General features: G+C 42.9%; 1 long non-coding RNA gene across 1 annotated transcript; it reads right to left on the bottom strand.

Annotated features, from left to right (window-relative positions):
- Positions 1-20,200: 20,200 nt before the first annotated feature.
- On the bottom strand, positions 20,201-22,397 carry LOC123726109 (uncharacterized). Its single transcript, XR_006758417.2, has 2 exons — positions 22,277-22,397; positions 20,201-20,488 (listed from the first exon to the last, which is right to left on the bottom strand). It is a non-coding gene; the product is annotated as an uncharacterized LOC123726109 (long non-coding RNA).
- Between the last annotated feature and the right edge of the window lie 4,509 nt (positions 22,398-26,906).

Below are 26,906 nucleotides of genomic sequence, written 5' to 3'. Positions count from 1 at the left end.
CGCTTGGTATGACAAACCCCAGAGGGTGGTGCGGGCGGCCCAGTACATAACTGGGGCCGAGCTCCCTGTCATCCAGGACCTCCAGGCTGTGTCAGAGGAAGTCCCAAAACATTGCCAAAGACTCCAGCCTCTCAAGCCTGCTGCATTCTGCTTCCGTCCGGCAAATAGTATCGGAGCATCGGCTCTTGGACCAACAGGCTCTGAGACAGCCTCTACCCCCAAGCCATAAGACTGCTGAATAGCCATAATACTGCTAAATAGTCAGTTAAGGGTTACACAAACTATCTGCACTGACCCTATCTTGCACTGACCCTACGCACACTCACTAGACTATACACTGAGTGTACAAAACATTAGGAACACCTGCTCTTCCCATGATGTAGACTGACCAGGGGAATCCAGGTGAAAGCTATGATCCCTTATTGATGTCACTTGTTAAATCTACGTCAATCAGGGAAGATGGAGGGGAGGAAACAGGTTAAAGAATAATTTTTGAATCAAGAATGGTTCACCACCCAAAGAACATCCAGACAACTTGACACCACTGTGGGGAGCATTGGATTTTACATGGGCCAACATCCCTGCGTAATCGAAGAAAGCACCAGAACCACAGAAAAATCAATGGGATCTCCCATTTTATACGGTTTGAAAAGGCATGTGAACAAACGAAGCTTCGGACATCATTGATGACGTACTTTGATAAAGTGATACATGCATCGGCACACTGCTTCAGACATATAACAACTTTTGAAGAGGGCAATGAGGTAAGATGGCGGACAGGAAAAAAAGAACATAAGTAAATATGGAATGGGGGAATGCACAAGCCTTCTGGAAGATCTGACGAAGGAGAAGATAGTGGACAGGAAAAAAAATAGAAAAGTGGATATGGAGTGGTGGATCACACAGAACTTTTGGAAGAGCACCAGAAGGAAATTGAATGTGTGGAGAGTGAGGATGAGTTAACTGCGGTGGCAGGTCCGGTGAAGACCGCCAAGGTTGAGTCTTGTCCTGATAATAAAGATGATTCTGGCCCAGTGGGAGTGAGATTTTTGGAGAGAATGGATCCTTGCCTTCTGGCTGATCCATACTGTATGTGGTGTCAGGTTGGGTGAAGAAGAGGTTGGGGAATGTTAGGTCGGTGAAAGGGACTCGAAGTGGAATAGTGTCGATTTTTGGGGTTTCTGCCATCAAGAGGGAGTGTGCGCTCCTCACCACATGACTGGGGACAAGAACTGTGACTTGCTTTCCTCTCCGGAGCCGTTCCGTGAGAGCTTTCGTCACGAATCCATTGCAGTGTTTTAGGTGTCAAGTTTATGGTCATGTGTCAGCAGTGTGGAGGGAGATTCCTAGATGTGAGTTTGCAGCAGGACATGAGACAAAAGAATGTATAGTATCGGTGGAAACAGTTGTGAGTGAACTGTAGGGGTACCCATGGTGCTGGAGATCAGAGGGGTCTGGTGAGAGAAAGACAGGTTGAGGTTGCCTGGATCAGAGAAGTGCAGAAGGTATCATATGCTGAGGCAGTAAAGATGGGTCCAGGGTGAGGGATCCTAAGAAGATCCCTGTGAGTAGGCCGAGGCCAATATAGAGTGATAGGAATAACATGCTTCAGTAAGGTTGGTTTGCGTCCATGGCCATGGTGGTCAATTGTACAGCAGGAATGGAACGTAAATCAGAGAGGATAGATGTTGTGGTGGCAGCTGAAGAGAATTACTTGGGTGTACGAGATTTTACTGCAGAAGAGTTTCAAGATGTTTTGAACGACATTGTCCCATCCTCCCAGGCTGCTGGGGCCAGAGTAGTGGAATAGTGGTGACATTTTAATGGGTTCAGGGTTAGATGGAAGGGCAATTTTTTTCACAAAGTGTAATGAATTCATTCAAGAAAATAGTAGGCTGATAGAAATTATCTGACCAACGGGCTGGCGGTCAGTGAGTGGTACATCTCAATCTACAGTTTGAGTGTTTGTGGAAAAGCTAAACAGAATAAATCGTTCTATATTGTGGTAGGTGGTTTAGCAACAGCTGAGCTGGAGTGTGGTCGACATCAAATAAAATAAAATGTATTTATATAGCCCTTCTTACATCAGCTGATATATCAAAGTGCTGTACAGAAACCCAGCCTAAAACCCCAAACAGCAAGCAATGCAGGTGTAGAAGCATGGTGGCTAGGAAAAACTCCCTAGAAAGGCCAAAACCTAGGAAGAAACCTAGAGAGGAACCAGGCTATGAGGGGTGGCCAGTCCTCTTCTGGCTGTGCCGGGTGTAGATTATAACAGAACATGGCCAAGATGTTCAAATGTTCATAAATGACCAGCATGGTCAAATAATAATAATCACAGTAGTTGTCGAGGGTGCAACAAGTCAGCACCTCAGGAGTAAATGTCAGTTGGTTTTTCATAGCCGATCATTGAGAGTATCTCTACCGCTCCTGCTGTCTCTAGAGAGTTGAAAACAGCAGGTCTGGGACAGGTAGCACATCCGGTGAACAGGTCAGGGTTCCATAGCCGCAGGGAGAACAGTTGAAACTGGAGCAACAGCACGGCCTGGTGGACTGGGGACAGCAAGGAGTCATCATGCCAGGTAGTCCTGAAGCATGGTCCTAGGGCTCAGGTCCTCCGAGAGAGAAAGAAAGAAAGAGAGAAAGAGAATTAGAGAGAGCATACTTAAATTCACACAGGACACCGGATAAGACAGGATAAATACTCCAGATATAACAGACTGACCTTAGCCCCCCGACACATAAACTACTGCAGCATAAATACTGGAGTCAGGAGGGGTCGGTGCAGCATAAATACTGGAGACACTGTGGCCACCCGGACAGGGCCAAACAGGCAGGATATAACCTCACCCACTTTGCCAAAGCACAGCCCCCACACCACTAGAGGGATATCTTCAACAACCAACTTACCATCCTGAGACAAGGCCGAGTATAGCCCACAAAGATCTCCGCCACGGCACAACCCGGGGGGGGGGGGGGGGGCGCCAAGCGAGACAGGAAGACCACGTCAGTGACTCAACCCACTCAAGTGATGCACCCCTCCTAGGGACGGCATGGAAGAGCACCAGTAAGCCAGTGACTCAGCCCCTGTAATAGGGTTAGAGGCAGAGAATCCCAGTGGAGAGAGGGGAACCGGCCAGGCAGAGACAGCAAGGGCGGTTCGTTGCTCCAGTGCCTTTCCGTTCACCTTCACACTCCTGGGCCAGACTACACTCAATTATATGACCCACTGAAGAGATGAGTCTTCAGTAAAGACTTAAAGGTTGAGACCGAGTCTGCGTCTCTCACATGGGTAGGCAGACCATTCCATAAAAATTGAGCTCTACAGGAGAAAGCCCTGCCTCCAGCTGTTTGCTTAGAAATTCTAGGGACAATTAGGAGGCCTGCGTCTTGTGACTGTAGCGTATGTGTAGGTATGCACGGCAGGACCAAATCGGAAAGATAGTTAGGAGCAAGCCCATGTAATGCTTTGTAGGTTAGCAGTAAAACCTTGAAATCAGCCCTTGCCTTAACAGGAAGCCAGTGTAGGGAGGCTAGCACTGGAGTAATATGATCAAATATTTTGGTTCTAGTCAGGATTCTAGCAGCCGTATTTAGCACTAACTGAAGTTTATTTAGTGCTTTATCCGGGTAGCCGGAAAGTAGAGCATTGCAGTAGTTTAACCTAGAAGTAACAAAAGCAAGGATTAATTTTTCTGCATCATTTGTGGACAGAAAGTTTCAGATCTTTGCATTGTTACGTAGATGGAAAAAAGCTGTCCTTGAAACAGTCTTGATATGTTTGTCAAAAGAGAGATCAGGGTCCAGAGTAACGCCGAGGTCCTCCACAGTTTTATTTGAGACGACTGTACAACCATCAAGATTAATTGTCAGATTCAACAGAAAATCTCTTTGTTTCTTGGGACCTAGAACAAGCATCTCTGTTTTGTCCGAGTTTAAAAGTAGAGTTTGCAGCCATCCACTTCCTTATGTCTGAAACACAGGCTTCTAGCGAGGGCAATTTTGGGGCTTCACCATGGTCCTGTTTGTGGGTGAGTCCCAGAAAGAGGGCCAATTATCTACAAATTCAAACTTTTGGGAGGGGCAGAAAACAGTTTTCAACCAGCGATTGCGTTGTGAGACTCTGCTGTAGAGCTCATCACTCCCCCTAACTGGGAGGGGGCCAGAGACAATTACTCGATGCCGACACATCTTTCTAGCTGATTTACTTGCTGAAGCTATATGTTGCGCTTGGTGACCTCTGACTGTTTCATCCTAACATCGTTGGTGCCGACGTGGATAACAATATCTCTATACTCTCTACACTCACCAGTTTTAGCTTTAGCCAGCACCATCTTCAGATTAGCCTTAACGTCGGTAGCCCTGCCCCCTGGTAAACAGTGTATAATCGCCGGATGATTCGTTTTAAGTCTAATACTGCGGGTAATGGAGTCGCCAATGACTAGGGTTTTCAATTTGTCAGAGCTAATGGTGGGAAGCTTCGGTGTCTCAGACCCCGTAACGGGAGGAGTAGAGACTAGAGAAGGCTTGGCCTCTGACTCGCCCGACTCGCTGCTTAATGGGGAGAACCGGTTGAAAGTTTCTGTGGCTGAATGAGCGACACCAGTTGAGCATTCCTACAGCATTTCCCTCCAGAAGCCATGAAAAGTTGTCCGGCTGCGGGGACCGGGACCGTGCGAGGGGATTTATACTAACGTTACTACCTGTACTTACTGGTAGCACAGACGCTGTTTCATCCATTCCTACACTGAAATTACCCTTGCCTAACGATTGCGTCTGAAGCTGGGCTTGCAGCACAGCTATCCTCGCCGTAAGGCGATCGTTCTCCTGTATATTATGAGTACAGCGACTGCAATTAGAAGGCATCATGTTAATGTTACTACTTAGCTTCGGCTGTTGGAGATCCTGACGAACCATGTCCAGATAAAGTGCCTGGAGTGAAAAAGTTGAATGAAAAAAAGTTGAGTGAGGGAAAAACTAAAAATATAAACGGTAATTAAAAAGTAAAAACTGTAAAGTAGTCAGGTAGCAAAGCAAGGTGGCAACAAAACGCACAGCAGCACGTAAACAAGTCTGCAAGTTGTGACATGGATGATAGTTATGACGGTATGGGTGGGGATGATGATGTCATGGTCCTGGATGGTCTGTGGTGAATGGGAAAAGGGAAAAAGAATGGCCCTGCTATTCTTTATTATATATTTATTTTATTTCACCTTTATTTAACCAGGTAGGCCAGTTGAGAACAAGTTCTCATTTACAACTGCGACCTGGCCAAGATAAAGCAAAGCAGTGCTACAAAAACAACAACACAGAGTTACACATAGGATAAACAAACGTACAGTCAAAAACACAATAGAAAAATCTATATACAGTGTGTGCAAATGCAGGAAGGTAAGGCAATAAATAGGCCATAGTGGCGAAATAATTACAATTTAGCACTAACACTGGGGTGATGGATGTGCAGATGATGATGTGCAAGTAGACATACTGGGGTGCAAAAGAGCAAAAAATAATAATAACCATATGGGGATGAGGTAGTTGGGTGGGCTATTTACAGATGGCTGTGTACAGGTTCAGTGATCGGTAAGCTGCTTTGACAGCTGATGCTTAAAGTTAGTGAGGGAGATACAGTTGAAGACGGAAGTTCACATACACCTTAGCCAAATACAATTAAACTCCGTTTTTCACAATTCCTGACATTTACTCCTAGTAACAATTCCCTGTCTTAGGTCAGTTAGGATCACCACTTTATTTTAAGAATGTGAAATGTCAGAATAATATTAGAGAGAATGATTCATTTCAGCTTTTATTTCTTTCATCACATTCCCAGTGAGTCAGAAGTTTACATACACTCAATTAGTATTTGGTAGCATTGCCTTTAAATTGTTTAACTTGGGTCAAATATTTCAGGTAGCCTTCCACAAGTTTCCCACAATAAGTTGGGTGAATTTTGGTCCATTCCTCCTGACAGAGCTGGTGTAACTGAGTCAGGTTTGTAGGCCTCCTTGCTCGCACACACTTTTTCAGTACTGCCCACAAGTTTTCTATAGGATTGAGGTCAGGGCTTTGTAACGGCCACTCCAATACCTTGACTTTGTTGTCCTTAAGCCATTTTGCTACAACTTTGGAAGTATGCTTGGGGTCATTGTCGATTTGGAAGACCCATTTGCGACCAAGCTTTAACTTCCTGACTGATGTCTTGAGATGTTGCTTCAATATATCCACATAATTTTTCTTCCTCATGATGTCATCTATTTTGTGAAGTGCACCAGTCCCTCCTGCAGCAAAGCACCCCCACAACATGATGCTGCCACCCCCGTGCTTCACGTTTGGGATGGTGTTCTTCGGCTTGCAAGCCTCCCCCTTTTTCCTCCAAACATAACAATGGTCATTATGGCCAAACAGTTCCATTTTTGTTTCATCAGACCAGAGGACATTTCTCCAAAAAGTACGATCTTTGTCCCTATGTGCAGTTGCAAACCGTAGTCTAGCTTTTTTATGCGGTTTTGGAGCAGTGGCTTCTTCCTTGCTGAGCGTCCTTTCAGGTTATGTCGATATAGGACTCATTTTACTGTGGATATAGATACGTTTGTACATGTTTCCTCCAGCATCTTCACAAGGTCCTTTGCTGTTATTCTGGGATTGATTTGCACTTTTCGCACCAAAGTACTTTCATCTCTAGGAGACAAAAGGTGTTTCCTTCCTGAGCGGTATAACGGCTGCATTGTCCCATGGTGTTTATACTTGCGTACTATTGTTTGTACAGATTAACGTGGTACCTTCAGGCGTTTGGAAATTGCTCCCAAGGATGAAACAGACTTGTGGAGGACTACAATTCATTTTCTGAGGTCTTGGCTGATTTCTTTTGATGTTCCCATGATGTCAAGCAGAGGCACTGAGTTTGAAGGTAGGCCTTGAAATACATCCACAGGTAGACCTCCAATTGATTGAAATGATGTCAATTAGCCTATCAGAATCTTCTAAATCCATGACATCATTTTCTGGAATTTTCCAAGCTGTTTAAAGGCAGAGTCAACATCGTGTATGTAAACTTTTGGCCCAGTGGAATTGTGATTCAGTGAATTATAAGTGAAATAATCTGTCTGTAAACAATTGTTGGAAAAATGACTTATGTCATGCACAAAGTAGATGTCCTAACCGACTTGCCAAAACTATAGTTTGTTAACAAGAAATTTGTGGAGTGGTTGAAAAACGAGTTTTAATGACTCCAAACTAAGTGTATGTAAACTTCCGACTTCAACTGTATATATTCTTATTCCATTCTTTACTTAGATTTGTGTGTATTAGGTATTTGTTTTGGAATTGTTAGATAGTACTTGTTAAATATAGTTAAATAAAGGTAAAAAATATATATATTAAAAGATTGTCACGTCCTGATCAGTAAAAGAGGTTATTTGTTATTGTAGTTTGGTCAGGACGTGGCAGGGGTGTGTTTGTTTTGTGTTGTCGGGGTTTTTGGGTTGTGTTCTATGTTTTGTATTTGTATGTTCTATTTTCTAGTTTTTCTATTTCTATGTCTAGTTTATTGTTTTGACCTTCAATTGGAAGCAGCTGTTCCTCGTTGCCTCTAATTGAAGGTCCTATTTAGTAGGGGTGTTTTTTCTATGGGATTTGTGGGTAGTTGTTTCCTGTTTAGTGTTTGTTGCACCTGACAAGACTGTTTTCGTCATTCTTTTTGTTCAGTGTTCATTTTTATTTAATAAAGAGAAAATGAGCATTCACGTACAATTCATACGACCAATTCATACGTCCAATTCATACGACGCCCGTGACAAAGATATTGCTGCACTGTCAGAACTAGAAGCACAAGCATTTCGCTACACTCTCATTAACATCTGCTAACCATGTGTATGTGGCCAATAACATTTGATTTGACTTGAATTGGTGTCTGTAAGGTACCAGGGACGAGATCTGGTATGGATAGCTAATAAGAAGAACCTCGTCTTGGGGGCCAAACCCTGGTTTCCACACAGTGAGAACAGTCTTCACAGCAGATACTGTCTTCTTTGAATTATTAATTTCTTTCATACAATCCTAACCTGTTGATCCATTTTACACATCTGCTGTTTGTCTTGTGGACTAAGCGGGTGTATCTTTGTATTCTTTGTATGTCAGAGCGCTCTGCCTCATTATTGCAGAGCACTCACATCTATTAACTTGTGTGTGTGGAGTGACCTGCTTCCTTTTTAATATGTTTTGAATAAAGTAATATCCTGATTAGTGATTGACCTTGTCTCCCCTCATTATTGATTAGAAGTTCCAAGACAGCGTATGTAAACAGCGTATTCCACGACAGCATATGTAAACTTCTGACATCAACTGTATAAGTCTCTAGCTTCAGTGATGTCCTATCTTGCCTACTTTTGAAAAAGCTCAAAGGTAATCGAGGAGAGGGAATGTAGACTTTCTTTCTCCACCTGAGAATGACATTTACAGGGGTGGATGACAAAAACAAATGGAATCCGTTGCGCAATTTAATCGATAAAATGATAAGTAACATATTGTTTTTAAAACACGTGCAAGCTTGTCTCCTCAGACTAAACAAAAGCTGATTCAAAGGGGGTATGGCTGATTTCAAAACTCATCTGGGAAGGACTCCGTTATGATACACATGACTATCCTCTATGAAAGGTAGCTATCGAGGAGGGGAGGACTCTTCCGTTCACCTACAAGCCAATTGACATCTCTATCCGTTTCCGAGTCACGGAGGAGAGGGTAGAGGATGGACATTTGTCTAAATGAGAATAAGTCTATAAGTAGTAGGCTACAACATCCTGCTCAGCATCATAACGTCGTTGACCAATTCATCTTATTTTATGGTTCTTTGGTTGAGATTACATTTAATTTATTCAAGTATGCATTCATCTTTATTAAACACATTTTTAAAAACAATATCAGATATTGAAACAGTTTCCAAAGGATCCTTTCAGTTCGACTAGGTCACCATGACAAATCATAAAATTAAAAAAAAATATATATAATATATATATATATATATATATATATATATATATATATATTACTCATAAAAGCAGTCTGATTTTATTTGACAATTTAAAATACATAAATACATTACAGAAGGCACAGATACATATACATTTGTCTGCAGCAAAGTGATAATCTGTTGTTATCATCAGAAAGATGAGTGGTTTGGTTCATCAGCCTTGCTTCCTGACTCTATACTATAGCTTAATTTACCCATATCTCATTTACTGTAATATTGTCTGAGCCAGTACATATGCCTCCTACCTACACAAATGACTCATCATACAAAAGAACTCTGCAAGACTGGCCACCTCCTCTAATTACCTGGCTCCATCTGAACCTTTGTTTAGGAAACTCAATGTCTTGTCTGTTTATGACATCACTGTACACCAATTATGCACTATCATCTCCAAATACTCATACCTACCCAGACAGTTTACCTGAACCCTTCAATGGATTCCTCCAGGTTCATTCTGAAATCCATCTATATAACACAAGCAGTGGAGACCCGTCAGTCCGGGCAGGTGGGGCAGACACCCACCTGTTTTGAGCCCCACCTTTTCTATCAAAAATGGGGGTGCCTGTTTTGCATGTCTTTTTTTTTTTCTCAGTTTGCCGCACCAAGATTTACATGCTAAAATCGCCACTTTACAGAAAACACTGATCACCCTCCCCACTGCTGCACCTCACATAGTCAATTCTCTATCAGATACAGAGGTACCATACTCTGGAATACTTATCTTCACATTGCCAAAACCTCATCACCCCTCAGTAACTTTAAACGAAGACCGGGGGTCAGCCTGATGAACCAAACTACTCAGTAATCTTGTGCATGACACAAGTCATTCTTCCAACAATTGTTTACAGACAGATTATTTCACTTATAATTCACTGTGTCACAATTCCAGTGGGTCAGAAGTTTACATACACTGAGTTGACTGTGCCTTTAAACAGCTTGGAAAATTCCAGAAAATGATGTCATGGCTTTAGAAGCTTCTGATAGGCTAATTGACATCATTTCAGTCAATTGGAGGTCTACCTGTGGATGTATTTCAAGGCCTACCTTCAAACTCTCTGTCTCTTTGCTTGACATCATGGGAACATCAAAAGAAATCAGCCAAGACCTCAGAAAATAAATTGTAGACCTCCACAAGTCTGTTTTATCCTTGGGAGTAATTTCCAAATGCCTGAATGTACCACGTTAATCTGTACAAACAATAGTACGCAAGTATAAACACCATGGGACCACGCAGCTGTCATACCACTCAGGAAGGAGACGCGTTCTGTCTCCTAGAGATGAACGTACTTTGGTGCGAAAAGTACAAATCAATCCCAGAACAACAGTAAAGGACCTTGTGAAGATGCTGGAGGAAACAGGTACACAAGTATCTATATCCACAGTAAAACGAGTCCTATATCGACATAACCTGAAAGGACGCTCAGCATGGAAGAAGCCACTGCTCTAAAACTGCCATAAAAAAGCCAGACTACGGTTTGCAACTGCACATAGGGACAAAGATCGTACTTTTTGGAGAAATGTCCTCTGGTCTGATGAAACAAAAATAGAACTGTTTGGCCATAATGACCATCGTTATGATTGGAGGAAAAAGGGGGAGGCTTGCAAGCCGAAAAACACCATCCCAACCGTGAAGCGGAGTGGCAGCATCATGTTGTGGGGGTGCTTTGCTGCAGGAGGGACTTGTACACTTCACAAAATAGATGGCTTCATGAGGAAGAAAAATTATGTGGATATATTGAAGCAACATCTCAAGACATCAGTCAGGATGTTAAAGCTTGGTCGAAAATGGGTCTTCCAAATGGACAATGACCTCAAGCATACTTCCAAAGTTGTGGCAAAATGGCTTAACGACAACAAAGTCAAGGTATTGGAGTGGCCATCACAAAGCCCTGACCTCAAACCCAAAGTGTGTGCAAGCAAGGAGGCCTACAAAACTGACTCAGTTACACCAGCTCTGTCAGGAGGAATTGGCCAAAACTCACCCAACTTATTATGGGAAGCTTGTGGAAGGTTACCCTAAATGTTTGACCCAAGTTAAACAATTTAAAGACAATGCTACCAAATACTATTTGAGTGTATGTAAACTTCTGACCCACTGGGAATCTGATGACAGAAATAAAAGTCTCTCTACTATAATTGACATTTCACATTCTTAAAATAAAGTGGTGATCCTAACTGACCTAAAACAGGGAATTATTACTAGGATTAAATGTCAGGAATTGTGTAAAACTGAGTTTAAATGTATTTGGTGAGGTGTATGTGAACTTCCGACTTCAACTGTATCTGTGGTGTGGTTTTTATATCAGCCCTTGGGCTTCCAACCTGCAAACCGTTTTATACTTATTAGTTTTTACCTGTATTGTAGTTTATCACTTATTTTCTTTGGTGCAAATAAATTAAACCTAAAACATTAAAAGACTTGTTTCCAGTATGGTCTTCTGTTGAGCTGCAAGGCAAAAAGGAAGTGACATGGGCCCTCTGTCAGCCTCAACTATTTCACATCACAACCCACCCAGTGAACGAAACATGTTTTACACAAAGTGACCAGATCACCAAAAAAAAGTGTTAACATCACACACTTATATTTTCACAAATCAGAGAAACTTTATAAATGGCTAGTTATATATAACTAACTATAGGTTACAGTTTCATACCATACCACTGTATATCTTAACATGTTTACATACAACTACACAGTACAGTACCAGAGGACTGCTAGCTAGCAGATAATGAAGGCATACAAGGTTTCTTCTTTCAGCACATTGACGACTACAGCTGGTCCCAATTCAATCTCTACCTACCCCTCCCCTTGGCCCTAATGTGGACATGTTTGCCAATCTGAAGGGTCTGGATAGATATTAGCAGCGTAGAGGTGAAGCTTCTGCCATACAGATCTGCAAACATCAAAGGTTAGGTCCATGGGCAGTAGGTGGAGGGAGGCCTTTGCTGAGCCACTGAGGCGTTCTGATGCTGCTGCAGGGCACTGCTGGCTATGTAGAACAGCTACTGTAGCTGACGACCTGTCACCATAGACATACATATTAACCCTGGGCGGGCACCATAGATATACATATTAACCCTGGGCGGGCACCATAGACATACATATTAACCCTGGGCGGGCACCACAGACATACATATTAACCCTGGGCGGGCACCATAGACATACATATTAACCCTGGGCGGGCACCATAGACATACATATTAACCCTGGGCGGGCACCACAGACATACATATTAACCCTGGGCGGGCACCATAGACATGCATATTAACCCTGGGCGGGCACCATAGACATACATATTAACCCTGGGCGGGCACCACAGACATACATATTAACCATGGACGGGCACCATAGACATACATATTAACCCTGGGCGGGCACCACAGACATACATATTAACCCTGGGCGGGCACCATAGACATAAATATTAACCCTGGGCGGGCACCATAGACATACATATTAACCCTGGGCGGGCACCATAGACATACATATTAACCCTGGGCGGGCACCATAGACATACATATTAACCCTGGGCGGGCACCCCAGACATGCATATTAACCCTGGGCGGGCACCATAGACATACAGTGGGGGAAAAAAGTATTTGATCCCCTGCTGATTTTGTACGTTTGCCCACTTACAAAGAAATGATCAGTCTATAATTTTAATAGTAGGTTTATTTGAACAGTGAGAGACAGAATAACAACAAAACAATCCAGAAAAACACATCTCAAAAATGTTAATAAATTATTTGCATTTTAATGAGGGAAATAAGTATTTGACCCCTCTGCAAAACATGACTTAGTACTTGGTGGCAAAACCCTTGTTGGCAATCACAGAGGTCAGACGTTTCTTGTAGTTGGCCACCAGGTTTCCACACATCTCAGGAGGGATTTTGTCCCACTCCTCTTTGCAGATCTTCTCCAAGTCATTAAGGTTTCGAGGCTGACGTTTGGCAACTCGAACCTTCGACTCCCTCCACAGATTTTCTATGGGATTAAGGTCCGGAGACTGGCTAAGCCACTCCAGGACCTTAATGTGCTTCTTCTTGAGCCACTCCTTTGTTGCCTTGGCCGTGTGTTTTGGGTCATTGTCATGCTGGAATACCCATCCACGACCCATTTTCAATGCCATGGCTGAGGGAAGGAGGTTCTCACCCAAGATTTGACGGTACATGGCTCCGTCCATCGTCCCTTTGATGCGGTGAAGTTGTCCTGTCCCCTTTGCAGAAAAACACCCCCAAAGCATAATGTTTCCACCTCCATGTTTGATGGTGGGGATGGTGTTCTTGGGGTCATAGTCTCATCTGACCACAACACTTTCACCAGTTGTCCTCTGAGTCATTCGGATGTTCATTGGCAGACTTCAGACGGGCCTGTATATGTATTCTTGAGCAGGGGGACCTTGCGGGCGCTGCAGGATTTCAGTCCTTCACGGCATAGTGTGTTACCAATTGTTTTCTTGGTGACTATGGTCCCAGCTGCCTTGAGATCATTGACAAGATCCTCCCGTGTAGTTCTGGGCTGATTCCTCACCGTTCTCATGATCATTGCAACTCCACGAGATGAGATCTTGCATGGAGCCCCAGGTCGAGGGATATTGACAGTTCTATTGTATTTCTTCCATTTGTGAAAAATCGCATCAAATGTTGTCACCTTCTCACCATGCTGCTTGGCGATGGTCTTGTAGCCCATTCCAGCCTTGTGTAGGTCTACAATCGTGTCCCTGACATCCTTGGAGAGCTCTTTGGTCTTGGCTATGGTGGAGAGTTTGGAATCTGATTGATTGATTGCTTCTGTGGATAGGTGTCTTTTTTACAGGTAACAAGCTGCGGTTAGGAGCACTCCCTTTAAGAGTGTGCTCCTAATCTCAGCTCGTTACCTGTGTAAAAGACACCTGGGAGCCAGAAATCTTTCTGATTGAGAGTGGGTCAAATACTTATTTCCCTCATTAAAATGCAAATCAATTTATAACATTTTTGACATGCGTTTTTCTGGATATTTTTGTTATTCTGTCTCTCACTGTTCAAATAAACCTACCATTAAAATTATAGACTGATCCTTTCTTTGTCAGTGGGCAAACGTACAAAATCAGCAGGGGATCAAAAAATGTTTTCCCCCACTGTACATATTAACCCTGGGCAGGCACCATAGACATACATATTAACCCTGGGCGGGCACCATAGACATACATATTAACCCTGGGCGGGCACCATAGACATACATATTATCCCCGGGCGGGCACCATAGACATACATATTAACCCTGGGCAGGCACCATAGACATACATACTGTGCTTCTACACCTGCATTGCTTGCTGTTTGGGGTTTTAGACTGGGTTTCTGTACAACACTTTGAGATATCAGCTGATGTAAGAAGGGCTTTATAAATACATTTGATATTAACCATGGGTGTGCGCCTGTCACAGGCCGGCTCATAGCCTGTGGCAAAAATGAGAGGACATCAACAACCGGTATAGGCCAATTCAAAAAGTTCTTTATTATAAAACAAAACTATTAATTCTAAACAAAGAAAAAGGAATGAGGTGTGGACATGTCATAGTGTAAGGTGTATGTAGGGTGCAAGGATGCGTGAATATGTGTGTGTGTGTGTGTGTGTGTGTGTGTGTGAACATGACTGAGTGGAAACTAAACAAAGGAACAAACAAAACCGGATCATACCTGGAGGAGCAGGGAGAGCGCGAGCAAGCCAAGCCAGGAGACAGAGAGGTTAGTGGAGCAGTTTGTTAAATACCCTGAGCCCAGGTGGCTCCAATCACACCAGCTGCAATCACTAACGACCCTGCTCTGCCTGCAGGAGGAACCACCCCTGCACTGCAGAGGAGGAGCCGTGACAGCGCCTCAGGGAGTCAGTGAACGGGATTCCAAACGAACCCCGATTACAGTATCACAGGGCATACGGTATGCATACGGTATGCACATACCCATTTATTTACCCTGCTGAATTACGGAAATGGATCCTACGGAGGGATGTTCATTTAATGTTCTATAGCAGGAGAGAATCCAGATGATCACTATCGGCGACATAACAAAATAAATATGAACACAATTAGTTACAACAATGACAGGCACATTAAGGTAAGAATAAGATACAAGACTCAATGCAATTTTGGAGGAGGGTCAGAGAGAGAACACTCAGGTACCAAGGACAGCACAATCCAACAACATAGCCTACAGACAGGTATCTTGGCATACCAAAGTGCCTCGGAGACACGGGTGAGTGCCACAGAATCATACATGGTTCATTCTTGAATTGTGGTGGCATGTGACCTTTCACAACCATGACAAACTGACAAATAGTCAAAATGACAAATAGTTAGACAAAACAATTTGTATTTATTACAGATCCCCATTAGCTGCTGCCTTGGCAGCAGCTACTCTTCCTGGGGTCCAGAAAAATTAAGGCAGTTAATACAATTCTAAAAACATTACAATACATTCACAGACTGTGTGCCCTCAGGTTCCCTACTCCACCACATATATACAGTACAAAATCCATGTGCGCGTGAGTATATAGTGTGTATGCTATCGTGTGCGTATGCTCCTATGTTTGTATTGCTTCACAGTCCCCGCTGTTCCATAAGGTGTTTAAAAAAAGATATATATTTTTTGTATCTAATTTTAGTGCGTGCATGAGTTACGAGATGTGGAATAGAGTTCCATGTAGCCATGGCTCTATGTAGTACTGTGTGCCTCCCATAGTCTGTTCGGGACTTGGGGACTGTGAAGAGACCTCTGGTGGCATGTCTTGTGGGCTATGCATGGGTGTCCGAGCTATGCGTTCCTTTTCTCTCTCATTTGCAGACGACACAGACAGACAGCTTGGTGCATTCAACATGTCAATACCTCTCATAAATACAAGCAGTGATGAAGTCAATCTCTCCTCCACTTTGAACCAGGAGAGATTGACATGCATATTATTAATATTACCTGCCTAAATGACTACAGACCCGCAGCACTCACGTCTGTAGCCATGAAATGCTTTGAAAGGCTGGTAATGGCTCACATCAACACCATTATCCCAGAAACCCTAGACCCACTCCAATTTGCATACCGCCCAAACAGATCCACAGATGATGCAATATTGCACTCCACACTGCCCTTTCCCACCTGGACAAAAGGAACACTTATGTGAGAATGCTATTCATTGACTACAGCTCAGCGTTCAACACCATAGTACACTCAAAGCTCATCACTAATCTAAGGATCCTGGGACTAAACACCTCCCTCTGCAACTGGATCCTGGACTTCCTGATGGGCCGCCCCCAGGTGGTGTGGGTAGGTAGCAACACACCTGCCATGCTGATCCTCAACACTGGAGCCCCCCAGGTGTGCATGCTCAGTCCCCTCCTGTACTCCCTGTTCACACACGACTGCATGGCCAGGCACGACTCCAACACCATCACTAAGTTTGCAGACGGCACAACAGTGGTAGGCCTGATCACCGACAACGACGAGACAGCCTATAGGGAGGAGGTCAGAGACATGGCCGGGTGGTGCCAGAATAACAACCTATCCCTCAACGTAACCAAGACTAAGGAGATGATTGTGGACTACAGGAAAAGGGGGACCGAGCACGCCCCCATTCTCATCGACGGGGCTGTAGTGGAGCAGGTTGACAGCTTCAAGTTCCTTGGTGTCCACATCAACAACAAACTAGAATGGACCAAACACACCAAGACAGTCGTGAAGAGGGCACGACAAAGCCTATTCCCCTCAGTAAACTAAAAAGATTTGGCATGGGTCCTGAGATCCTCAAAAGGTTCTACAGCTGCAACATCGAGAGCATCCTGACTGGTTGCATCACTGCCTGGTACGACAATTGCTCGGCCTCTGACCGCAAGGCACTACAGAGGGTAATGCGTACGGCCCAGTACATCACTGGGGCCAAGCTGCCTGCCATCCAGGACCTCTACACCAGGCGGTGTCAGAGGAAGGCCCTAAATATTGTCAAAGACCCCAGCCACCCCAGTCATAGACTGTTCTCACTACTACCGCATGGCAAGCGGTACCGGAGTGCCAAGTCTAGGACAAAAAGGCTTCTCAACAGTTTTTACCCCCAAGCCATAAGAATCCTGAACAGGTAATCAAATGGCTACCCGGACTATTTGCATTGTGTCCTGCCACCCACCAACCCCTCTTTTACGCTACTGCTACTCTCTGTTCATCATATATGCATAGTCACTTTAACCATATCTACATGTACATACTACCACAATCAGCCTGACTAACCGGTGTCTGTATGTAGCCTCGCTACTTTTATAGCCTCGCTACTGTATATAGTCTCGCTACTGTTCTTTTTCACTGTTGTTTTTATTTCTTTACTTACCTATTGTTCACCTAATACCTTTTTTGCACTATTGGTTAGAGCCTGTAAGTAAGCATTTCACTGTAAGGTCTACACCTGTTGTATTCGGCGCACGTGACAAATAAACTTTGATTTGATTTATTAGCTCTCTGCGTGCATTCAAGTGCCAGCCGTGCTGACCTGTTCTGAACCAATTGCAATTTTCTTAAGTCCTTTTTTGTGGCACCTGACCACACGACTGAACAGTAGTCCAGGTGTGACAAACCTAGGGTCTGTAGGACCTGCCTTGTTGATAGTGTTGTTAAGAAGGTAGAAACTAGGGCCTGTAGGACCTGCCTTGTTGACAGCGCTGTTAAGAAGGTAGAGCAGCGCCTTATCATAGACAAACTTCACCACCTCTTAGCTACTGTAATGCAAGTCCATTTAACAATGTATTAACAGAAAGTTTTGCAGTATAAAGTACTTAGGGTAAGTAATCACATTGGCTTGTCCCAGTAGTGATGTGTGACGTTGTAGTGACATTTTGGGGATTTAGAGCTATATATTATTTTGAATGTTAGTAAATGAAAAAGGTATTTAATATATATTGTATAGATTAATAAAAACAAAGGCTATTAAAATACTTTTTTTTTTTTACTACTATATCCGTCCGTTTTATTTCCTTGGTGTTACCACCTTGAAAACCACTCATTACAAAGATATACAAGGACCTCGACCCTTCCCTCCGGAGGAAAACATCAGGGGTCTTTATTAAAGAAAAGTGTTAGCTAATCACACTTTCTTTTATTATGTCATACATTTGAGGATTCCATTGATAATGTGGTGTGTCTAAATCCAGTATCACTTGGTGTCAATTTAAAATGAAGGGAAATAACATTGAGCTAAATTATTAATCATATCCCTTTAGTCAACTATTTTATGGGTTAATGACCTTAGATTTAAGCATCTGTGGCCTCCATTTAAGAAAATCCTCAATAACCAAAATTCTCATTGGTGTTATGACTCCTACTGGTGGCACAATGTTATCCTAATGGTAAATACATATCTAGAAATAATGTTTTTTTTTGTTGTTGTTGTATGCCATACCCAAATGCCACCGCAATTCAAGAACGACTCTGGTATAAAAATATTGATTTGCTGATGTTGGTAAAGCCGGCTCTTAACACAGGTCATCGGTACTTGGTCTTCTCCTTTTCTCTCGTCCTCCGATTCTTTATTTATTTTACCTTTATTTAACTAGGCAAGTCAGTTAAGAACAAATTCTTATTTTCAGTGACGGCCTAGGAACACTGGGTTAACTGCCTTGTTCAGGGGCAGAACGACAGATTTGATGATGTCGGAGTCTCCATCTTAAACCTCATGTGGAAGAAGTCTGTCATGTCTGAGTATGTCAAACCTGGGAGAGAGTGAGAAAGTGAGACTATTTCAGGTGGGTGGCTTGGCAACTCAAATACAGCAGTGCAACAGGCTAGCTCACGAAGAGATTATTTGTTCTTTTACAACACAGTCAAATACAAAACACTAGAGCATCCTACAAACAGGCCGTGAAGGCCAGAGGGGAAGTCAAACACAATGGAATACTGAGAAGCACTGTGACCTCTGCACCTGCGTGATGTCAGAGAGATGACCCAGGACAGTGTGTGCTTTGGGATGCCTTCAAACAACTAAATAGCAGCTCAAAGGTCTCCATGATCCCCCATAGACAACAAAATATACACGTCAGGGAAAATCTAAATAGGACAACATCATTACTGAGAATTCAGAATCAGAAAACAGATAATACATATAGTAGATTCTAGAATGTTGATACTCAGAATTGAAAGAAACAAGTGAACTTTAGACCTGGCTGCCTCAGAAGGTTGCACAGAGAACCAATGCGATGGCACTGCCAATCTTCAGTTATCATAGTACTGTACTTGACAGGCACACAGCACCGGTACCATGATAACTGAAAATGGACAGTTCATAGTCTGAGGTCTAACTCTGAGAGGATTGATGAACCCACCGTCCTCCTGACTGAGACACCTGATGAGAAACTACAAGGTGTAAAACGTCAACACACACGTAGAAATATCAATCTAACTGAAAACGGACAGTTCATAGTCGGAGGTCTAACTCTGAGAGGATTGATGAACCCACCGTCCTCCTGACTGAGACACCTGATGAGAAACTACAAGGTGTAAAACGTCAACACACACGTAGAAATATCAATCTAACTGAAAACGGACAGTTCATAGTCGGAGGACTGATAGAGGACTGATGTTCTCCTCCTGAATGAGCCATCTCCTGGCTGACTGGTATCAGGGAATACAATGTAAACACATGTAGAAACACACACCAACATTCATATAGTACTCTCTGTAGCTCAGTTGGACCAGCAGTATGTGAAATGTATGCACGCATTAGATAAAAGCATCTGCTAAATGGCATATATTATTATATATTATGTACAAATGTAAACACACACCAACTTACAGTATATGTAGAAACACACCAATACTCAAGTAGATATGTTAAACAGAAAGATACAAGCTATTTACCATTATGGCTTGGTCTTAACTTATTAACATTAATATTAGGATATTAATTGGTTAGATTACATTTCAAAATTTTCTCGCAGGATAATTAAATTCAAAATTAAAATAAATGTGCTTAAATATTAGTTATTTTTCAATATTTTGTAAAACGGCATTGTTGGTTAAGGGTTGTAAAGTAAGCCTTTCACAGTAATGTGAACCTGTTGTTTTCCGTGCATGTGACAAATACAATTTTATTAAAACAATATTTTGAAGTTCGTAGAAGAATCCAAAGTATTCACCCTAAATGTTTTGCACAAATCGACAAACAAATGATTCTACAAATGCGACCAAATGTTTATTGGAAATGACAGAAAATATATTTGTTTGCGTTCCACCTTCAAGGTAGTCCCTGTTTTTTTGTTATGTTTTCAGCAGTTTCCGTTATAGGAATTCCTGCTACAGGAGAGAACTTTGGATTGGACGTCCTGCCAAAAAAAATACAAAAATAAACGTACGTGTATGGAGAGAGAGGTGGCCGTGCAGCGCATTACATACGTGTTCTTGGCCCAGGGTCATGTACATGAGTGCCAGGCTCTGATTGGTTGAGTCGATACAGCCGACCTGAAAGACAGAGTAAAGTGGTGGGGTGTCAGTGTATCAGAAACAACAGCACAACACACAAATGTCATAAGGGGAGCGACTTGATGTCCTCAAAGTGAAAGGCACCGCATGTGGCATTGTGGTCAAGCAGATTAGACTGATCATTTAGTGTTATACTGGTATTCAAAATTCAACATTGACATAACCCAACTAGGAATACTTACAATATTAGTGCTAGTGACACAACAAGTATAGCAGCTCTGATATTGAAGTATTTGTATTTTCAAAGGGTTTCCAGACAGACAGACAGGGTTGACAGGGTTGACAGGGTTGACAGGGTTGACAGACAGACAGACAGACAGACAGACAGACAGACAGACAGACAGACAGACAGACAGACAGACAGACAGACAGACAGACAGACAGACAGACAGACAGACAGACAGACAGACAGACAGACAGACAGACAGACAGACAGTTTCAGTATTTAGGTTTTAGTCTGGAAGACACAGAGGGTAGTCTGGATGACACAGAGGGTAGTCTGGAAGACACAGAGGGTAGTCTGGAAGACACAGAGGGTAGTCTGGCTGTGTGCATCACATGCCATGTCAGCATGCAGTGTCAGTGACTGTGGCCGTTATGCCTAAAATCTGGTCTTCAGCGTGAATATGATTCAATTACTTAACCACTTTATCTAAGAACTAAGGCAACATTGTCTCACGTCATTCCATGTTCCATGAGACTACTGGGATTCCAAACTCACTTTTTTGTCAGAACCAAATATCTAGGAAAGCTCTGTCCTGATGAAAACGTAACAGAAACGGGACATAAGAGCTACATTGAAAAACGTATTATAAAAAACACAGTCTAGACCTAGCATTTGCAATGGTCATTTTCAAACCGTAACATTACATAAGGAGATCTTCTCTCATGACAAAGTATCCCTCTCCCACTTCAACCAGTCTACAAACCTCCTGATGGGAGACTGAGCAACGGCAGAGGCTTGGAAACGAATGCTTAGGTTAGATCCTCAAGCCTCATCATTGAATCATATCAGGTTTTCCACTAAAGCCATCAACATAGATAAATAACCCTGACATCTGCTTCCATACATGTAAACAAACACTACACAATATCAGTTTAGAATGAGGAGGTTTTTGAGGACGCTCATTAAACATGGCCCTGTTCTAAACTGTCATGGGATGAGGCCTGAGGGGAAATGCCTAGAATCCACAACTCCAATATGTTTTCACTTGCAGCCATTCTAGCCTTTCAAATGATTAGACCCTGTGACCTAAACATTACACACTACAATGAGTGAGTGGAAAGAAAGGGGGGAATTTTGTTCTCAATTCAAACCATTGCTGTTATATTTGGCATATCCTGACATGGCCGATATGAAATTGTAAAATTGAATTAGTTCACATTGGAAGCCATTACTTTGATAAATAATTTTGCCAAGAAATGAGGAAGCCAAGGGAGTGGTATAATCCCCTGCACAAGAAGCGTAGTTGTCTCTGAACAACAAGGAATATGAACTTTTAAAAAAGTATTCCACTATGTTGGTCTGTCATCATGCATAGAGAAATCATCAGAAGCGCAAGGAGACATATGACATAAGGTAACATATGGTCAATTACTGGACGTAACAAACTTGCAATCGGTCTTCAACCAGAAACATACAACAAACATGCAGATACTGTCAAATCATTTCAAACCAAAAAGTTCAAGCTCACATACTTCATATCATATTTAACAATTAGCTAAATCCACTGAATTGAGTCAACTCTCAACAGATAAATAACTCACAAAAATAGTCCACCACTACGAACACCAGCTCTCCTCACCGGGCGCTCCTAAATGCAGTGAAGGTAACATAGCTCCCGTTTACTACGACCGCTAAGATAGCTGCCTGCCTGCTGCCAGTACTACTCATTAGCCACTGAACAAACACAGAGGCCTCAAAAATAAACCTTATATGCTTCAAATATTAACCATTCCCAGGAGACCCCAGTGACTCCTCTATCGCCTAGTCTTCTCCTTCCCTCCTCTCGGCCAATGAGCAGACTCTCTCCATGGGCCTAGTTTAGTAGAAAAGACAACAACAATACTGGGCATTCAAAATGATTCATCAAATTCTCCTGGCTAACTGGACTCACATGCTCTTATGAAGGGGGTGACCAGTGGCAGTCAGGAGGACTAAAGTGGTGTTTCAGTAGCTAATTTAATAAAAAAAATGTAAAGTACATTTTGACTCTTAAGAGAGTTCTGCATCACATTCACATCATTATCATATCACCATATAGATGCAGTAAGTGAACTTTCAATTCTAATTATAAAAATGTGAAATAGGCATTGGTCTGAAGCAGAAAAACTAAGGAAATTCACATGAGCACCACAATGCCTACTCCAGCCATACTTTACCAAGGTTTTCCACCACACAGCTTTCACCTACTACAGTAGCTGTGTTGGTCGATTGTACTTCAAACAATGTGTAGGCAGGTTGCTTAGGATTCAAACTTTCTCAAAATTAAAATGCAAATCAATTTATAACATTTTTGACTTGCGTTTTTTTTTTTTTTTTTATTCTGTCTCTCACTGTTCAAATAAACCTACCATTAAAATTATAGACTGATCATTTCTTTGTCAGTGGGCAAACGTACAAAATCAGCAGGGATCAAATACTTTTTTCCCTCACTGTACCTAGGTGTCTAGCTAGACTGTAAACTCTCCTTCCAGACTCATATCAAACATCTTCAATCCAAAATCAAATCTAGAATTGGCTTTCTATTTCGCAACAAAGCCTCCTTCATTCATGCCGCCAAACTTACCCTAGTAAAACTGACTATCCTACCGATCCACGACTTCGGCGATGTCATCTACAAAATACCTTCCAATACTCTACTCAGCAAACTGGATGCAGTCTATCACAGTGCCATCCGTTTTGTTACCAAAGCCGCTTATACCACCCACCACTGCGACCTGTATGGTCTAGTTGGCTGGCCCTCGCTACATATTCATCACCAGACCCACTGGCTCCAGGTCATCTATAAGTCTGTGCTAGGTAAAGCTCCGCCTTACCTCAGCTCACTGGTCACGATAACAACACCCACCCATGGCACGCGCTCCAGCAGGTATATCTCACTGGTCATCCCCAAAGCCAACACCTACTTTGGCCACCTTTCCTTCCATTTCTCTGCTGCCAGTGACTGGAACGAATTGCAAAAATGGCTGAAGCTGGAGACTTACATTTCCCTCACTAACTTTAAACTTCAGCTATCTGAGCAGCTAACTGATCGCTGCAGCTGTACATAGTCCATCTGTAAATAGCCCACCCAATCTACCTACCTCATACCCATATTTTTTTTATTAACTTTTCTGCTCTTTTGCACACCAGTATCACTACTTGCACATCATCATCTGCTCATCTATCACTCCAGTGTTAATCTGCTAAATTGTAATTACTTCGCTACTATGGCCTATTTATTGCCTACCTCCTCACGCCATTTGCACACACTGTATATAGACTTTCTTTTTTTTATTGTGTTATTGACTGTACGCTTGTTTATTCCATGTGTAACTCTGTGTTGTTGTTTGTGTCGCACTGCTTTGCTTTATCTTGGCCAGGTCACAGTTGTAAATGAGAACTTGTTCTCAACTAGCTTACCTGGTTGAATAAAGGTGAAATAATAAATAAATAAAAAATAAAACTGAAAATGTGAAGTCAATAAGTATTCAACTCCTTTGTTACAGCAAGCCTAAATACATTCAGGAGTAAAAAATGTGCTTAACAGGCAGACGAAGGCAGTCTTGTCTTGACTGACGGGACCCATTGCCACCTGTTAATATCCGCTGTTCAGGTCCAGATGACTGAAAATAGTTGCTCCAGACAGAGATTCCTGTATGACATTGATGTTCGGTAAAGGAAAGGCATCGCTTCAGCCTGAAATCAGTGCATTTCCAGGTTGAAGGGTCAGAGCGCAGCCAATGGGATGGTTCTGACATCGAACTGGTCAGTCCAATGAAGAACATAAAGTCCAGGCCAAGGACCACAGTAAATGCAAGGCACGGATCTGGAATAGTCACAGGAAGGGTGATAATCTCATCATGCAGCTTTATCTCCATATCAATCCAGCCCTAGGATCAAATTACCAAACTCTCAATCCTAACTTTAACCTTGACAGTGGTGTAATATCTGACCCAGGACCAGTGGATAGAAGTCACTTATACAGTAGGAAAGCAGATCTACTCTTAGTCAGTCTTTTCCTGCCCACGTGAGTAAAAAAGGATTTTGAGGACCGTAAGGTTTTTATTACTTTCATGTCTGTTCTCCGTTGGCCAAGTACAATGGTCTTTCCTCCCAGGTTCGAAGCTCCTCATGCGGTAATACCATCTTTCTCCAGAGGGGCTCTTGCATCAGGGTGTAAGTTGACCCTGTGTCCATTATGGCTTTCCCTCTCCAGTTCCTAACAGTCAAGGGGACCAACAGATGTTGAGGAATAGGAATAAGACAGCTAGCGGTCTGAAGGCTTCATGGATGGCATTGAGGCTGACCCAATTGAATGGAACCCCCCATGCCTGTCGGTCTTCTGTCCTTTTTCTGTATCCTGATGCTGGCCATAGAGAGGGCAGGAACCTGGAGGATGTTGGACCTTACACCTCCAGCACATCACTGGACTGTTGTCTTGGTTCTTGGGCACAAACCTTTGGGACGGTTTAGCCCCAGGAGAGTTGTTGGGATACCGGGATGAGGGAACAAGGTTGAGTTTAGAGGTGGGGCTTCCAGTCCTTCTCAAACTGGGTCCCAAGACACACCAGATCCTCCACATTCTGCACACGTTCGTGAAGTTGGCTGACAAGGCGGGGAGATTCCTCAATCATAAATCGCATTTCCCCTGTGAGAGTTTTTCCATGTCATCCTTAACATCTTTCAGGTGAGCACACACTTCTTTCACAAGAGGCCAACGCCTCTGCTTTCTGTTCCCCCTCAAGACAGGTCATGACTAAATGATGGTTAGTTTGAGTGTTTTGAAACTTAGCATTTTCCCTTGAACATCCTGTTTAAGAGAGTCTTGCTAATTATTCTGTCTCTGAACATTTTGTTAACCTCAGCCACACATCTTTCTGATGGGCCTCCACACTTCCACTAAGTTTTGCGAATGGCATTCTTCTGCATTGTAAAACTATACTGAACAAAAATATAAACACAACATGTAAGTCCTATGTTCCATGAGTTGAAATAAAAGATCACAGAAATGTCCATACGCATAAAAAAAGCGTATTTCTCTCAAATTTTGTGCACACATTCATTTATATCCCTGTTATTGAGCATTTGTCCTTTACTAAGATAATCCATCCACCTGACAGGTGTGGAATATCAAGAAGCTGATTAAACAGCATGAGCATTACACAGCTGCACCTTGTGCTGGGGACAATAACATGCCACTCAAATGTGCAGTTTTGTTACACAACACAAGGGAGTGTGCAATTGGCATGCTGACTGCAGGAATGTCTACCAGAACTGTTGCCAAATAATTGAATGTTCATTTCTCTACCATAGGCCGCCTCCAACATTGTTTTAGAAAATTTGGCAGTATGTCCAACCCGCCTCACAACCGCAGACCACTTGTAACCATGCCAGCCCAGGACCTCCACATCTGTCTTTTTCACCTGTGGGATCGTCTGAAACCAGCCACCCAGACAGCTGATGAAACTGTGGGTTTGCACAACCAAAAAAGTTCTGCACAAACTGTCAGAAACCATCTCAGGGAAGCTCATCTGCGTGCTTGTCATCCTCACTAGGGTCTCGACCTGACTGCAGTTCAGCGTCGTAACCGACTTCAGTGGCAAAATGCTCACCTTTGATGGCCACTGGCACACTGTACTGGGTAGATAGCGTGTATAGCATTGTGTGGGCAAGCGGTTTACTGATGTCAATGTTGTGAACAGAGTGCCCCATGGTGGCAGTGGGGTTATGGTATGGGCAGGCATAAAATACAAGTGGAACAATGCAAGTGTAACAACACAATTGCATTTTATCGATGGCAATTTGAATGCACAGAGATACCATGATGAGATCCTGAGGCCCATTGTCGTGCCATTCATCCGCTGCCATCACCTTATGTTTCAGCATGATAATGCACAGCCCCATGTCGCAAGGATCTGTACAAAATTCCTGGAGGCTGAAAATGTCCCACTTGTCAGCCATTGAGCATGTTTGGGAAGCTCTGGATCGATGTGTACGACAATATCCAGTAACTTCGCACAGCTATTGAAGAGGAGAGGAACAACATTCCACAGGCCACAATCAACAGCCTGATCAACTCTATGCGAAGGCGATGTTGCGCTGCATGAGGAAAATGGGGGTCACACCAGATACTGACTAGTTTTCTGATCCACGCCCCTACCTTTAAGGTGTATGTGACCAACAGATGCATAT

Source organism: Salmo salar, chromosome 13, assembly GCF_965601325.2.
Source record: "Salmo salar chromosome 13, fSalSal1, whole genome shotgun sequence".
Classification (NCBI taxonomy): Eukaryota; Metazoa; Chordata; class Actinopteri; order Salmoniformes; family Salmonidae; genus Salmo; species Salmo salar.
This window is presented reverse-complemented; position numbering and strand designations above follow the sequence as displayed.